The sequence below is a fragment of the Taudactylus pleione genome, unplaced genomic scaffold (assembly GCF_031769625.1).
Source record: "Taudactylus pleione unplaced genomic scaffold, aTauple2 ptg000100l, whole genome shotgun sequence".
Taxonomy (NCBI): domain Eukaryota; kingdom Metazoa; phylum Chordata; class Amphibia; order Anura; family Myobatrachidae; genus Taudactylus; species Taudactylus pleione.
In genome coordinates this window covers 6,095,853-6,111,342 of record NW_028284502.1, presented here as the reverse complement: position 1 = coordinate 6,111,342, position 15,490 = coordinate 6,095,853, and the positions used below count along the sequence as shown (strand labels likewise).

Here is a 15,490-nt window from a genome sequence, read left to right as displayed (position 1 = left end):
TTGGTAAACATACTTTGCTTTAGTTATTTTCACACTTCCTATGGACTTCTCCTTTGACTAAACTCCATTATTATTCTGGAGGTTATTTAAACAGAATGCAAAGTATTTTCTAGAAAACCCTCATGTCTAACAGCATACATTTAATTCAACTATATGGCTTATATCAAAACAGGAACATGTTTTGTTGTCTTCTAATATGGACTGCATCTAGAAATGAACTGTATTGCTGACCAAGTGAACTGGGGTGAAAGTTGCTCAAGGAATCATGTCTTATTTCTTGAGCATCAACAATACACTACATGCTAAGATATGACAAGCAAATAAAAGGTACTGATGAGATTTGAACTCAGGATCTCCTGTTTACGAGACAGGCACTTTAACCAACTAAGCCACAGCACCATATAGAAGCCCCTGTTTAATATTAAAAAAAATATATGTAAAGTATCATTTTTGGTAAAAATATTTGAAATGCTTTTTGAGACATGTATTTTATCAAAGTTTAAAACAGTTGGCAATTTTGAATGAATAAGTGAATAAATAAATAAATTTTTATTCTCTCCTTTCTTTTGTGAAATACAGGCCCTTATTTCTTACAATGTATTGCCAAGTGACTTTCTAGTATACTATTTTGTAGCAGTTATTATGGATTTCTCTTTAAAGGAATCCTACATGAGAATTAGTGCCAGTATTTTCTGATGCTCACATAGTAAAAACATGAAGTAAAATTAAAAAGTATCTTAAAAAGATAGAACAATTTTTAGCATTTTATCTTTAAGCTTTTTCAAGAAAAGCAAAGCAGTTTTGGAAACACTTTGTTAACACAATTTTGGATGTTATGGAACTAAATATTGTTTAATTTTCAATTGTTCTCCCAGCTGTTATGATAAAAATTACTCTCTCTCTATTTATCTTAGAAAATGTACTTGTAACTGACATTTTATAAAATTCCCTGCATGATTCTCCTTTGACTGCACATGATATTAATCATGGAGCTTGCTCAAGCATAATAAATGCTACTTTCTGGAAATTTCTGATGTTTGCCTTAGCATCAGTTTATTTTAAAAAAAATAGCTTATACTCAAGAATGGGAATATAGCATTATTTTGTGTTTTTCTGATATGGACTTTTCCTAGAAATGTAGTACATTGTTCATCAAGTAAGCCTGGGTGAAAGCTACTACAGTTGTCACGTCTCATATTGTAACGAATCAACAACAAACTACATACTTAGTAGATGAAAATGAATCAAACAAAGGCACTGCTGAGATTTGAACTCAGGATCTCCTGTTTACTAGACAGGCACTTTAACCAACTAAGCCACAGCACCACATGGAAAGAAGTTTTTTTACATGCTATTTTATGGAAATATCTGATGTTTATCTTAGCAACATTTTAATGCTAAAATGTAGATTATATTCAAGAAAGGAAATATTGCATTATTTTGTGTTTGTCAGATGTAGACTTTATCTAGAAACATAGAACATTGTCCACCAAGTAAGCCAGAAAGAAGACTGCTAAAGTTTTCACATCTCATATTGTCATGAATCAACAACAAACTACATAATAAGGTGATGAAAATTAACTAAACAAAAGTCACTGCCAAGATTCGATTGCAGGATCTCCTGTTTACTAGACAGGCGTGTTAACCAGCTAAGCCACAGCACCACCTGCTCCGAAGTGTCATATAATGAAAAATTATATATCTCATGTATGTTTTATGGGAACATTTTTTGAGATCCTTAAAAAGGCCGATGCTTAATCGATTCTTTAAAAGGTAAAAATAAAGAAAAAAAATACAGTATATGTTTTCTTCTCTACATTTATTTAAAAATTATAGGACTGTTTTTCTTAAAATGGTTTGGCAAAGTCACTCTCTTATATTAATTTTTTGTAGCAGTTATTATAGCATTCTCTTTAAAAACATCCTACAATGGATTAATGTTTGCTGTTTTATGATACAGAAACAGAAAAAATAAAATTGTAATTGAAATGAAGATCTCTATCTTCTAAATATAGATCTAATGTTAGCTTTTTTTCTTGAAGCTTGTTCAAGAGACTTGAAGCTTTTTTTTCTGGAAATACATTCCTAACAGAATTTTGCAAATGTTATGAAATTAAATATTGATTCATTTTTAAATAATTCTCCTAGCCTCTAGGACTAAAATGACTCTTTCCCAAATGATCTTGGTAAACATACTTTGCTTTAGTTATTTTCACACTTCCTATGGACTTCTCCTTTGACTAAACTCCATTATTATTCTGGAGGTTATTTAAACAGAATGCAAAGTATTTTCTAGAAAACCCTCATGTCTAACAGCATACATTTAATTCAACTATATGGCTTATATCAAAACAGGAACATGTTTTGTTGTCTTCTAATATGGACTGCATCTAGAAATGAACTGTATTGCTGACCAAGTGAACTGGGGTGAAAGTTGCTCAAGGAATCATGTCTTATTTCTTGAGCATCAACAATACACTACATGCTAAGATATGACAAGCAAATAAAAGGTACTGATGAGATTTGAACTCAGGATCTCCTGTTTACGAGACAGGCACTTTAACCAACTAAGCCACAGCACCATATAGAAGCACCTGTTTAATATTAAAAAAAATATATGTAAAGTATCATTTTTGGTAAAAATATTTGAAATGCTTTTTGAGACATGTATTTTATCAAAGTTTAAAACGGTTGGCAATTTTGAATGAATAAGTGACTAAATAAATAAATTTTTATTCTCTCCTTTCTTTTGTGAAATACAGGCCCTTATTTCTTACAATGTATTGCCAAGTGACATTCTAGTATACTATTTTGTAGCAGTTATTATGGATTTTTCTTTAAAGGAATCCTACATGAGAGTTAGTGCCAGTATTTTCTGATGCTCACATAGTAAAAACATGAAGTAAAATTAAAAAGTATCTTAAAAAGATAGAACAATTTTTAGCATTTTATCTTTAAGCTTTTTCAAGAAAAGCAAAGCAGTTTTGGAAACACTTTGTTAACACAATTTTGGATGTTATGGAACTAAATATTGTTTAATTTTCAATTGTTCTCCCAGCTGTTATGATAAAAATTACTCTCTCTCTATTTATCTTAGAAAATGTACTTGTAACTGACATTTTATAAAATTCCCTGCATGATTCTCCTTTGACTGCACATGATATTAATCATGGAGCTTGCTCAAGCATAATAAATGCTATTTTCTGGAAATTTCTGATGTTTGCCTTAGCATCAGTTTATTTTAAAAAAAATAGCTTATACTCAAGAATGGGAATATAGCATTATTTTGTGTTTTTCTGATATGGACTTTTCCTAGAAATGTAGTACATTGTTCATCAAGTAAGCCTGGGTGAAAGCTACTACAGTTGTCACGTCTCATATTGTAACGAATCAACAACAAACTACATACTTAGTAGATGAAAATGAATCAAACAAAGGCACTGCTGAGATTTGAACTCAGGATCTCCTGTTTACTAGACATGCGCTTTAACCAACTAAGCCACAACACCACATGGAAAGAAGCTTTTTTACATGCTATTATATGGAAATATCTGATGTTTATCTTAGCAACATTTTAATGCTAAAATATAGATTATATTCAAGAAAGGAAATATTGCATTATTTTGTGTTTGTCAGATGTAGACTTTATCTAGAAACATAGAACATTGTCCACCAAGTAAGCCAGAAAGAAGACTGCTAAAGTTTTCACATCTCATATTGTCATGAATCAACAACAAACTACATAATAAGGTGATGAAAATTAACTAAACAAAAGTCACTGCCAAGATTCGATTGCAGGATCTCCTGTTTACTAGACAGGCGTGTTAACCAGCTAATCCACAGCACCACCTGCTCCAAAGTGTCATATAATGAAAAATTATATATCTCATGTATGTTTTATGGGAACATTTTTTGAGATCCTTAAAAAGGCCGATGCTTAATCGATTCTTTAAAAGGTAAAAATAAAGAAAAAAAATACAGTATATGTTTTCTTCTCTACATTTATTTAAAAATTATAGGACTGTTTTTCTTAAAATGGTTTGGCAAAGTCACTCTCTTATATTAATTTTTTGTAGCAGTTATTATAGCATTCTCTTTAAAAACATCCTACAATGGATTAATGTTTGCTGTTTTATGATACAGAAACAGAAAAAATAAAATTGTAATTCAAATGAAGATCTCTATCTTCTAAATATAGATCTAATGTTAGCTTTTTTTCTTGAAGCTTGTTCAAGAGACTTGAAGCTTTTTTTTCTGGAAATACATTCCTAACAGAATTTTGCAAATGTTATGAAATTAAATATTGATTCATTTTTAAATAATTCTCCTAGCCTCTAGGACTAAAATGACTCTTTCCCAAATGATCTTGGTAAACATACTTTGCTTTAGTTATTTTCACACTTCCTATGGACTTCTCCTTTGACTAAACTCCATTATTATTCTGGAGGTTATTTAAACAGAATGCAAAGTATTTTCTAGAAAACCCTCATGTCTAACAGCATACATTTAATTCAACTATATGGCTTATATCAAAACAGGAACATGTTTTGTTGTCTTCTAATATGGACTGCATCTAGAAATGAACTGTATTGCTGACCAAGTGAACTGGGGTGAAAGTTGCTCAAGGAATCATGTCTTATTTCTTGAGCATCAACAATACACTACATGCTAAGATATGACAAGCAAATAAAAGGTACTGATGAGATTTGAACTCAGGATCTCCTGTTTACGAGACAGGCACTTTAACCAACTAAGCCACAGCACCATATAGAAGCCCCTGTTTAATATTAAAAACAATATATGTAAAGTATCATTTTTGGTAAAAATATTTGAAATGCTTTTTGAGACATGTATTTTATCAAAGTTTAAAACAGTTGGCAATTTTGAATGAATAAGTGACTAAATAAATATGTTTTTATTCTCTTCTTTCTTTTGTGAAATACAGGCCCTTATTTCTTACAATGTATTGCCAAGTGACTTTCTAGTATACTATTTTGTAGCAGTTATTATGGATTTCTCTTTAAAGGAATCCTACATGAGAATTAGTGCCAGTATTTTCTGATGCTCACATAGTAAAAACATGAAGTAAAATTAAAAAGTATCTTAAAAAGATAGAACAATTTTTAGCATTTTATCTTTAAGCTTTTTCAAGAAAAGCAAAGCAGTTTTGGAAACACTTTGTTAACACAATTTTGGATGTTATGGAACTAAATATTGTTTAATTTTCAATTGTTCTCCCAGCTGTTATGATAAAAATTACTCTCTCTCTATTTATCTTAGAAAATGTACTTGTAACTGACATTTTATAAAATTCCCTGCATGATTCTCCTTTGACTGCACATGATTTTAATCATGGAGCTTGCTCAAGCATAATAAATGCTATTTTCTGGAAATTTCTGATGTTTGCCTTAGCATCAGTTTATTTTTTAAAAAAATAGCTTATACTCAAGAATGGGAATATAGCATTATTTTGTGTTTTTCTGATATGGACTTTTTCTAGAAATGTAGTACATTGTTCATCAAGTAAGCCTGGGTGAAAGCTACTGCAGTTGTCACGTCTCATATTGTAACGAATCAACAACAAACTACATACTTAGTAGATGAAAATGAATCAAACAAAGGCACTGCTGAGATTTGAACTCAGGATCTCCTGTTTACTAGACAGGCGCTTTAACCAACTAAGCCACAACACCACATGAAAAGAAGCTTTTTTACATGCTATTTTATGGAAATATCTGATGTTTACCTTAGCATCATTTTAATGCTAAAATATAGCTTATATTCAAAAAAGGAAATATTGCATTATTTTGTGTTTGTCAGATGTAGACTTTATCTAGAAACATAGAACATTGTCCACCAAGTAGGCCAGAAAGAAGACTGCTAAAGTTTTCACATCTCATATGTCATGAATCAACAACAAACTACATAATAAGGTGATGAAAATTAACCAAACAAAAGTCACTGCCAAGATTCGATTGCAGGATCTCCCGTTTACTAGACAGGCGTGTTAACCAGCTAAGCCACAGCACCACCTGCTCCAAAGTGTCATATAATGAAAAATTATATATCTCATGTATGTTTTATGGTAACATTTTTTGAGAACCTTAAAAAGGCCGATGCTTAATCGATTCTTTTAAAGGTAAAAATAAAGAAAAAAAATACAGTATATGTTTTCTTCTCTACATTTATTTAAAAATTATAGGACTGTTTTTCTTAAAATGGTTTGGCAAAGTCACTCTCTTATATTAATTTTTTGTAGCAGTTATTATAGCTTTCTCTTTAAAAGCATCCTACAATGGATTAATGTTTGCTTTTTTATGATACAGAAACAGAAAAAATAAACTTGTAATTCAAATGAAGATCTCTATCTTCTAAATATAGATCTAATGTTAGCTTTTTTTCTTGAAGCTTGTTCAAGAGACTTGAAGCTTTTTTTTCTGGAAATACTTTCCTAACAGAATTTTGCAAATGTTATGAAACTAAATATTGATTCATTTTTAAATAATTCTCCTAGCCTCTAGGACTAAAATGACTCTTTCCCAAATGATCTTGGTAAACATACTTTGCTTTAGTTATTTTCACACTTCCTATGGACTTCTCCTTTGACTAAACTCCATTATTTTTCTGGAGGTTGTTTAAACAGAATGCAAAGTATTTTCTAGAAAACTCTCATGTCTAACAGCATACATTTAATTCAACTATATGGCTTATATCAAAACAGGAACATGTTTTGTTGTCTTCTAATATGGACTGCATCTAGAAATGAACTGTATTGCTGACCAAGTGAACTGGGGTGAAAGTTGCTCAAGGAATCACGTCTTATTTCTTGAGCATCAACAATACACTACATGCTAAGATATGACAAGCAAATAAAAGGTACTGCTGAGATTTGAACTCAGGATCTCCTGTTTACAAGACAGGCACTTTAACCAACTAAGCCACAGCACCATATAGAAGCCCCTGTTTAATATTAAAAAAAATATATGTAAAGTATAATTTTTGGTAAAAATTTTTGAAATGCTTTTTGAGACATGTATTTTATCAAAGTTTAAAACAGTTGGCAATTTTGAATGAATAAGTGACTAAATAAATATGTTTTTATTCTCTTCTTTCTTTTGTGAAATACAGGCCCTTATTTCTTACAATGTATTGCCAAGTGACTTTCTAGTATACTATTTTGTAGCAGTTATTATGGTTTTCTCTTTAAAGGAATCCTACATGAGAATTAGTGCCAGTATTTTCTGATGCTCACATAGTAAAAACATGAAGTAAAATTAAAAAGTATCTTAAAAAGATAGAACAATTTTTAGCATTTTATCTTTAAAGCTTTTTCAAGAAAAGCAAAGCAGTTTTGGAAACACTTTGTTAACACAATTTTGGATGTTATGGAACTAAATATTGTTTAATTTTCAATTGTTCTCCCAGCTGTTATGATAAAAATTACTCTCTCTCTATTTATCTTAGAAAATGTACTTGTAACTGACATTTTATAAAATTCCCTGCTTGATTCTCCTTTGACTGCACATGATATTAATCATGGAGCTTGCTCAAGCATAATAAATGCTATTTTCTGGAAATTTCTGATGTTTGCCTTAGCATCAGTTTATTTTTTAAAAAAATAGCTTATACTCAAGAATGGGAATATAGCATTATTTTGTGTTTTTCTGATATGGACTTTTTCTAGAAATGTAGTAAATTGGTCATCAAGTAAGCCTGGGTGAAAGCTACTACAGTTGTAACGTCTCATATTGTAACGAATCAACAACAAACTACATACTTAGTAGATGAAAATGAATCAAACAAAGGCACTGCTGAGATTTGAACTCAGGACCTCCTGTTTACTAGACAGGCGCTTTAACCAACTAAGCTACATCACCACATGGAAAGAAGCTTTTTTACATGCTATTTTATGGAAATATCTGATGTTTATCTTAGCAACATTTTAATGCTAAAATATAGATTATATTCAAGAAAGGAAATATTGCATTATTTTGTGTTTGTCAGATGTAGACTTTATCTAGAAACATAGAACATTGTCCACCAAGTAAGCCAGAAAGAAGACTGCTAAAGTTTTCACATCTCATATTGTCATGAATCAACAACAAACTACATAATAAGGTGATGAAAATTAACTAAACAAAAGTCACTGCCAAGATTCGATTGCAGGATCTCCTGTTTACTAGACAGGCGTGTTAACCAGCTAAGCCACAGCACCACCTGCTCCAAAGTGTCATATAATGAAAAATTATATATCTCATGTATGTTTTATGGGAACATTTTTTGAGATCCTTAAAAAGGCCGATGCTTAATCGATTCTTTAAAAGGTAAAAATAAAGAAAAAAAATACAGTATATGTTTTCTTCTCTACATTTATTTAAAAATTATAGGACTGTTTTTCTTAAAATGGTTTGGCAAAGTCACTCCCTTATATTAATTTTTTGTAGCAGTTATTATAGCATTCTCTTTAAAAACATCCTACAATGGATTAATGTTTGCTTTTTTATGATACAGAAACAGAAAAAATAAACTTGTAATTCAAATGAAGATCTCTATCTTCTAAATATAGATCTAATGTTAGCTTTTTTTCTTGAAGCTTGTTCAAGAGACTTGAAGCTTTTTTTTCTGGAAATACTTTCCTAACAGAATTTTGCAAATGTTATGAAACTAAATATTGATTCATTTTTAAATAATTCTCCTAGCCTCTAGGACTAAAATGACTCTTTCCCAAATGATCTTGGTAAACATACTTTGCTTTAGTTATTTTCACACTTCCTATGGACTTCTCCTTTGACTAAACTCCATTATTATTCTGGAGGTTGTTTAAACAGAATGCAAAGTATTTTCTAGAAAACCCTCATGTCTAACAGCATACATTTAATTCAACTATATGGCTTATATCAAAACAGGAACATGTTTTGTTGTCTTCTAATATGGACTGTATCTAGAAATGAACTGTATTGCTGACCAAGTGAACTGGGATGAAAGTTGCTCAAGGAATCACATGTCTTATTTCTTGAGCAATAACAATACACTACATGCTAAGATATGACAAGCAAATAAAAGGTACTGCTGAGATTTGAACTCAGGATCTCCTGTTTACGAGACAGGCACTTTAACCAACTAAGCCACAGCACCATATAGAAGCCCCTGTTTAATATTAAAAAAAATATATGTAAAGTATCATTTTTGGTAAAAATATTTGAAATGCTTTTTGAGACATGTATTTTATCAAAGTTTAAAACAGTTGGCAATTTTGAATGAATAAGTGAATAAATAAATACATTTTTATTCTCTCCTTTCTTTTGTGAAATACAGGCCCTTATTTCTTACAATGTATTGCCAAGTGACATTCTAGTATACTATTTTGTAGCAGTTATTATGGATTTCTCTTTAAAGGAATCCTACATGAGAATTAGTGCCCGTATTTTCTGATGCTCACATAGTAAAAACATGAAGTAAAATTAAAAAGTATCTTAAAAAGATAGAACAATTTTTAGCATTTTATCTTTAAGCTTTTTCAAGAAAAGCAAAGCAGTTTTGGAAACACTTTGTTAACACAATTTTGGATGTTATGGAAGTAAATATTGTTTAATTTTCAATTGTTCTCCTAGCTGTTATGATAAAAATTACTTTCTCTCTATTTATCTTAGAAAATGTACTTGTAACTGACATTTAATAAAATTCCCTGCATGATTCTCCTTTGACTGCACATGATATTAATCATGGAGCTTGCTCAAGCATAATAAATGCTATTTTCTGGAATTTTCTGATGTTTACCTTAGCATCAGTTTATTTTTAAAAAAAATAGCTTATACTCAAGAATGGGAATATAGCATTATTTTGTGTTTTTCTGATATGGACTTTTTCTAGAAATGTAGTACATTGTTCATCAAGTAAGCCTGGGTGAAAGCTACTGCAGTTGTCACGTCTCATATTGTAACGAATCAACAACAAACTACATACTTAGTAGATGAAAATGAATCAAACAAAGGCACTGCTGAGATTTGAACTCAGGATCTCCTGTTTACTAGACAGGCGCTTTAACCAACTAAGCCACAACACCACATGAAAAGAAGCTTTTTTACATGCTATTTTATGGAAATATCTGATGTTTACCTTAGCATCATTTTAATGCTAAAATATAGCTTATATTCAAAAAAGGAAATATTGCATTATTTTGTGTTTGTCAGATGTAGACTTTATCTAGAAACATAGAACATTGTCCACCAAGTAAGCCAGAAAGAAGACTGCTAAAGTTTTCACATCTCATATGTCATGAATCAACAACAAACTACATAATAAGGTGATGAAAATTAACCAAACAAAAGTCACTGCCAAGATTCGATTGCAGGATCTCCCGTTTACTAGACAGGCGTGTTAACCAGCTAATCCACAGCACCACCTGCTCCAAAGTGTCATATAATGAAAAATTATATATCTCATGTATGTTTTATGGTAACATTTTTTGAGAACCTTAAAAAGGCCGATGCTTAATCGATTCTTTTAAAGGTAAAAATAAAGAAAAAAAATACAGTATATGTTTTCTTCTCTACATTTATTTAAAAATTATAGGACTGTTTTTCTTAAAATGGTTTGGCAAAGTCACTCTCTTATATTAATTTTTTGTAGCAGTTATTATAGCTTTCTCTTTAAAAGCATCCTACAATGGATTAATGTTTGCTTTTTTATGATACACAAACAGAAAAAATAAACTTGTAATTCAAATGAAGATCTCTATCTTCTAAATATAGATCTAATGTTAGCTTTTTTTCTTGAAGCTTGTTCAAGAGACTTGAAGCTTTTTTTTCTGGAAATACTTTCCTAACAGAATTTTGCAAATGTTATGAAACTAAATATTGATTCATTTTTAAATAATTCTCCTAGCCTCTAGGACTAAAATGACTCTTTCCCAAATGATCTTGGTAAACATACTTTGCTTTAGTTATTTTCACACTTCCTATGGACTTCTCCTTTGACTAAACTCCATTATTTTTCTGGAGGTTGTTTAAACAGAATGCAAAGTATTTTCTAGAAAACTCTCATGTCTAACAGCATACATTTAATTCAACTATATGGCTTATATCAAAACAGGAACATGTTTTGTTGTCTTCTAATATGGACTGCATCTAGAAATGAACTGTATTGCTGACCAAGTGAACTGGGGTGAAAGTTGCTCAAGGAATCACGTCTTATTTCTTGAGCATCAACAATACACTACATGCTAAGATATGACAAGCAAATAAAAGGTACTGCTGAGATTTGAACTCAGGATCTCCTGTTTACAAGACAGGCACTTTAACCAACTAAGCCACAGCACCATATAGAAGCCCCTGTTTAATATTAAAAAAAATATATGTAAAGTATAATTTTTGGTAAAAATTTTTGAAATGCTTTTTGAGACATGTATTTTATCAAAGTTTAAAACAGTTGGCAATTTTGAATGAATAAGTGACTAAATAAATATGTTTTTATTCTCTTCTTTCTTTTGTGAAATACAGGCCCTTATTTCTTACAATGTATTGCCAAGTGACTTTCTAGTATACTATTTTGTAGCAGTTATTATGGATTTCTCTTTAAAGGAATCCTACATGAGAATTAGTGCCAGTATTTTCTGATGCTCACATAGTAAAAACATGAAGTAAAATTAAAAAGTATCTTAAAAAGATAGAACAATTTTTAGCATTTTATCTTTAAAGCTTTTTCAAGAAAAGCAAAGCAGTTTTGGAAACACTTTGTTAACACAATTTTGGATGTTATGGAACTAAATATTGTTTAATTTTCAATTGTTCTCCCAGCTGTTATGATAAAAATTACTCTCTCTCTATTTATCTTAGAAAATGTACTTGTAACTGACATTTTATAAAATTCCCTGCATGATTCTCCTTTGACTGCACATGATATTAATCATGGAGCTTGCTCAAGCATAATAAATGCTATTTTCTGGAAATTTCTGATGTTTGCCTTAGCATCAGTTTATTTTTTTTAAAAATAGCTTATACTCAAGAATGGGAATATAGCATTATTTTGTGTTTTTCTGATATGGACTTTTTCTAGAAATGTAGTAAATTGGTCATCAAGTAAGCCTGGGTGAAAGCTACTACAGTTGTACCGTCTCATATTGTAACGAATCAACAACAAACTACATACTTAGTAGATGAAAATGAATCAAACAAAGGCACTGCTGAGATTTGAACTCAGGACCTCCTGTTTACTAGACAGGCGCTTTAACCAACTAAGCCACAGCACCACATGGAAAGAAGCTTTTTTACATGCTATTTTATGGAAATATCTGATGTTTATCTTAGCAACATTTTAATGCTAAAATATAGATTATATTCAAGAAAGGAAATATTGCATTATTTTGTGTTTGTCAGATGTAGACTTTATCTAGAAACATAGAACATTGTCCACCAAGTAAGCCAGAAAGAAGACTGCTAAAGTTTTCACATCTCATATTGTCATGAATCAACAACAAACTACATAATAAGGTGATGAAAATTAACTAAACAAAAGTCACTGCCAAGATTCGATTGCAGGATCTCCTGTTTACTAGACAGGCGTGTTAACCAGCTAAGCCACAGCACAACCTGCTCCAATGTGTCATATAATGAAAAATTATATATCTCATGTATGTTTTATGCTAACATTTTTTGAGATCCTTAAAAAGGCCGATGCTTAATCGATTCTTTTAAAGGTAATAATAAAGAAAAAAATACAGTATATGTTTTCTTCTCTACATTTATTTAAAAATTATAGGACTGTTTTTCTTAAAATGGTTTGGCAAAGTCACTCTCTTATATTAATTTTTTGTAGCAGTTATTATAGCTTTCTCTTTAAAAGCATCCTACAATGGATTAATGTTTGCTTTTTTATGATACAGAAACAGAAAAAATAAACTTGTAATTCAAATGAAGATCTCTATCTTCTAAATATAGATCTAATGTTAGCTTTTTTTCTTGAAGCTTGTTCAAGAGACTTGAAGCTTTTTTTTCTGGAAATACTTTCCTAACAGAATTTTGCAAATGTTATGAAACTAAATATTGATTCATTTTTAAATAATTCTCCTAGCCTCTAGGACTAAAATGACTCTTTCCCAAATGATCTTGGTAAACATACTTTGCTTTAGTTATTTTCACACTTCCTATGGACTTCTCCTTTGACTAAACTCCATTATTATTCTGGAGGTTGTTTAAACAGAATGCAAAGTATTTTCTAGAAAACTCTCATGTCTAACAGCATACATTTAATTCAACTATATGGCTTATATCAAAACAGGAACATGTTTTGTTGTCTTCTAATATGGACTGCATCTAGAAATGAACTGTATTGCTGACCAAGTGAACTGGGGTGAAAGTTGCTCAAGGAATCACGTCTTATTTCTTGAGCATCAACAATACACTACATGCTAAGATATGACAAGCAAATAAAAGGTACTGCTGAGATTTGAACTCAGGATCTCCTGTTTATGAGACAGGCACTTTAACCAACTAATCCACAGCACCATATAGAAGCCCCTGTTTAATATTAAACAAAATATATGTAAAGTATCATTTTTGGTAAAAATATTTGAAATGCTTTTTGAGACATGTATTTTATCAAAGTTTAAAACGGTTGGCAATTTTGAATGAATAAGTGAATAAATAAATATGTTTTTATTCTCTCCTTTCTTTTGTGAAATACAGGCCCTTATTTCTTACAATGTATTGCCAAGTGACATTCTATTATACTATTTTGTAGCAGTTATTATGGATTTCTCTTTAAAGGAATCCTACATGAGAATTAGTGCCAGTATTTTCTGATGCTCACATAGTAAAAACATGAAGTAAAATTAAAAAGTATCTTAAAAAGATAGAACAATTTTTAGCATTTTATCTTTAAGCTTTTTCAAGAAAAGCAAAGCAGTTTTGGAAACACTTTGTTAACACAATTTTGGATGTTATGGAACTAAATATTGTTTAATTTTCAATTGTTCTCCCAGCTGTTATGATAAAAATTACTCTCTCTCTATTTATCTTAGAAAATGTACTTGTAACTGACATTTTATAAAATTCCCTGCATGATTCTCCTTTGACTGCACATGATATTAATCATGGAGCTTGCTCAAGCATAATAAATGCTATTTTCTGGAAATTTCTGATGTTTGCCTTAGCATCAGTTTATTTTTTAAAAAAATAGCTTATACTCAAGAATGGGAATATAGCATTATTTTGTGTTTTTCTGATATGGACTTTTTCTAGAAATGTAGTACATTGTTCATCAAGTAAGCCTGGGAGAAAGCTACTACAGTTGTCACGTCTCATATTGTAACGAATCAACAACAAACTACATACTTAGTAGATGAAAATGAATCAAACAAAGGAACTGCTGAGATTTGAACTCAGGATCTCCTGTTTACTAGACAGGCGCTTTAACCAACTAAGCCACAGCACCACCTGGAACAAAGCTTTTTTACATGCTATTTTATGGAAATATCTGATGTTTGTCTTAGCAACATTTTAAAGCTAAAATGTAGATTATATTCAAGAAAGGAAATATTGAATTATTTTGTGTTTGTCAGATGTAGACTTTATCTAGAAACATAGAACATTGTCCACCAAGTAAGCCAGAAAGAAGACTGCTAAAGTTTTCACATCTCATATTGTCATGAATCAACAACAAACTACATAATAAGGTGATGAAAATTAACTAAACAAAAGTCACTGCCAAGATTCGATTGCAGGATCTCCTGTTTACTAGACAGGCGTGTTAACCAGCTAAGCCACAGCACCACCTGCTCCAAAGTGTCATATAATGAAAAATTATATATCTCATGTATGTTTTATGCTAACATTTTTTGAGATCCTTAAAAAGGCCGATGCTTAATCGATTCTTTAAAAGGTAAAAATAAAGAAAAAAAATACAGTATATGTTTTCTTCTCTACATTTATTTAAAAATTATAGGACTGTTTTTCTTAAAATGGTTTGGCAAAGTCACTCTCTTATATTAATTTTTTGTAGCAGTTATTATAGCATTCTCTTTAAAAACATCCTACAATGGATTAATGTTTGCTTTTTTATGATACAGAAACAGAAAAAATAAACTTGTAATTCAAATGAAGATCTCTATCTTCTAAATATAGATCTAATGTTAGCTTTTTTTCTTGAAGCTTGTTCAAGAGACTTGAAGCTTTTTTTTCTGGAAATACTTTCCTAACAGAATTTTGCAAATGTTATGAAACTAAATATTGATTCATTTTTAAATAATTCTCCTAGCCTCTAGGACTAAAATGACTCTTTCCCAAATGATCTTGGTAAACATACTTTGCTTTAGTTATTTTCACACTTCCTATGGACTTCTCCTTTGACTAAACTCCATTATTATTCTGGAGGTTGTTTAAACAGAATGCAAAGTATTTTCTAGAAAACTCTCATGTCTAACAGCATACATTTAATTCAACTATATGGCTTATATCAAAACAGGAACATGTTTTGTTGTCTTCTAATATGGACT

At 30.5% G+C, this 15,490-nt stretch overlaps 13 non-coding genes across 13 annotated transcripts; all 13 read right to left on the bottom strand.

The window, feature by feature from the left end:
- Positions 1 to 325: 325 nt before the first annotated feature.
- TRNAT-CGU (transfer RNA threonine (anticodon CGU)) lies at positions 326 to 399 on the bottom strand. The gene has a single exon. It is a non-coding gene; the product is annotated as a tRNA-Thr (tRNA).
- Positions 400 to 1,252: 853 nt separating this feature from the next.
- On the bottom strand, positions 1,253 to 1,326 carry TRNAT-AGU (transfer RNA threonine (anticodon AGU)). Its single transcript has one exon. It is a non-coding gene; the product is annotated as a tRNA-Thr (tRNA).
- Positions 1,327 to 2,508: 1,182 nt separating this feature from the next.
- Positions 2,509 to 2,582, bottom strand: TRNAT-CGU (transfer RNA threonine (anticodon CGU)). Its single transcript has one exon. It is a non-coding gene; the product is annotated as a tRNA-Thr (tRNA).
- Positions 2,583 to 3,435: 853 nt separating this feature from the next.
- TRNAT-AGU (transfer RNA threonine (anticodon AGU)) lies at positions 3,436 to 3,509 on the bottom strand. Its single transcript has one exon. It is a non-coding gene; the product is annotated as a tRNA-Thr (tRNA).
- A 1,182-nt stretch (positions 3,510 to 4,691) lies between these two features.
- TRNAT-CGU (transfer RNA threonine (anticodon CGU)) lies at positions 4,692 to 4,765 on the bottom strand. The gene has a single exon. It is a non-coding gene; the product is annotated as a tRNA-Thr (tRNA).
- An 854-nt stretch (positions 4,766 to 5,619) lies between these two features.
- TRNAT-AGU (transfer RNA threonine (anticodon AGU)) lies at positions 5,620 to 5,693 on the bottom strand. Its single transcript has one exon. It is a non-coding gene; the product is annotated as a tRNA-Thr (tRNA).
- Positions 5,694 to 6,874: 1,181 nt separating this feature from the next.
- Positions 6,875 to 6,948, bottom strand: TRNAT-UGU (transfer RNA threonine (anticodon UGU)). The gene has a single exon. It is a non-coding gene; the product is annotated as a tRNA-Thr (tRNA).
- An 855-nt stretch (positions 6,949 to 7,803) lies between these two features.
- Positions 7,804 to 7,877, bottom strand: TRNAT-AGU (transfer RNA threonine (anticodon AGU)). Its single transcript has one exon. It is a non-coding gene; the product is annotated as a tRNA-Thr (tRNA).
- Positions 7,878 to 9,061: 1,184 nt separating this feature from the next.
- On the bottom strand, positions 9,062 to 9,135 carry TRNAT-CGU (transfer RNA threonine (anticodon CGU)). Its single transcript has one exon. It is a non-coding gene; the product is annotated as a tRNA-Thr (tRNA).
- An 854-nt stretch (positions 9,136 to 9,989) lies between these two features.
- TRNAT-AGU (transfer RNA threonine (anticodon AGU)) lies at positions 9,990 to 10,063 on the bottom strand. Its single transcript has one exon. It is a non-coding gene; the product is annotated as a tRNA-Thr (tRNA).
- Positions 10,064 to 11,244: 1,181 nt separating this feature from the next.
- Positions 11,245 to 11,318, bottom strand: TRNAT-UGU (transfer RNA threonine (anticodon UGU)). The gene has a single exon. It is a non-coding gene; the product is annotated as a tRNA-Thr (tRNA).
- An 855-nt stretch (positions 11,319 to 12,173) lies between these two features.
- Positions 12,174 to 12,247, bottom strand: TRNAT-AGU (transfer RNA threonine (anticodon AGU)). The gene has a single exon. It is a non-coding gene; the product is annotated as a tRNA-Thr (tRNA).
- Positions 12,248 to 14,356: 2,109 nt separating this feature from the next.
- Positions 14,357 to 14,430, bottom strand: TRNAT-AGU (transfer RNA threonine (anticodon AGU)). Its single transcript has one exon. It is a non-coding gene; the product is annotated as a tRNA-Thr (tRNA).
- Positions 14,431 to 15,490: the final 1,060 nt, after the last annotated feature.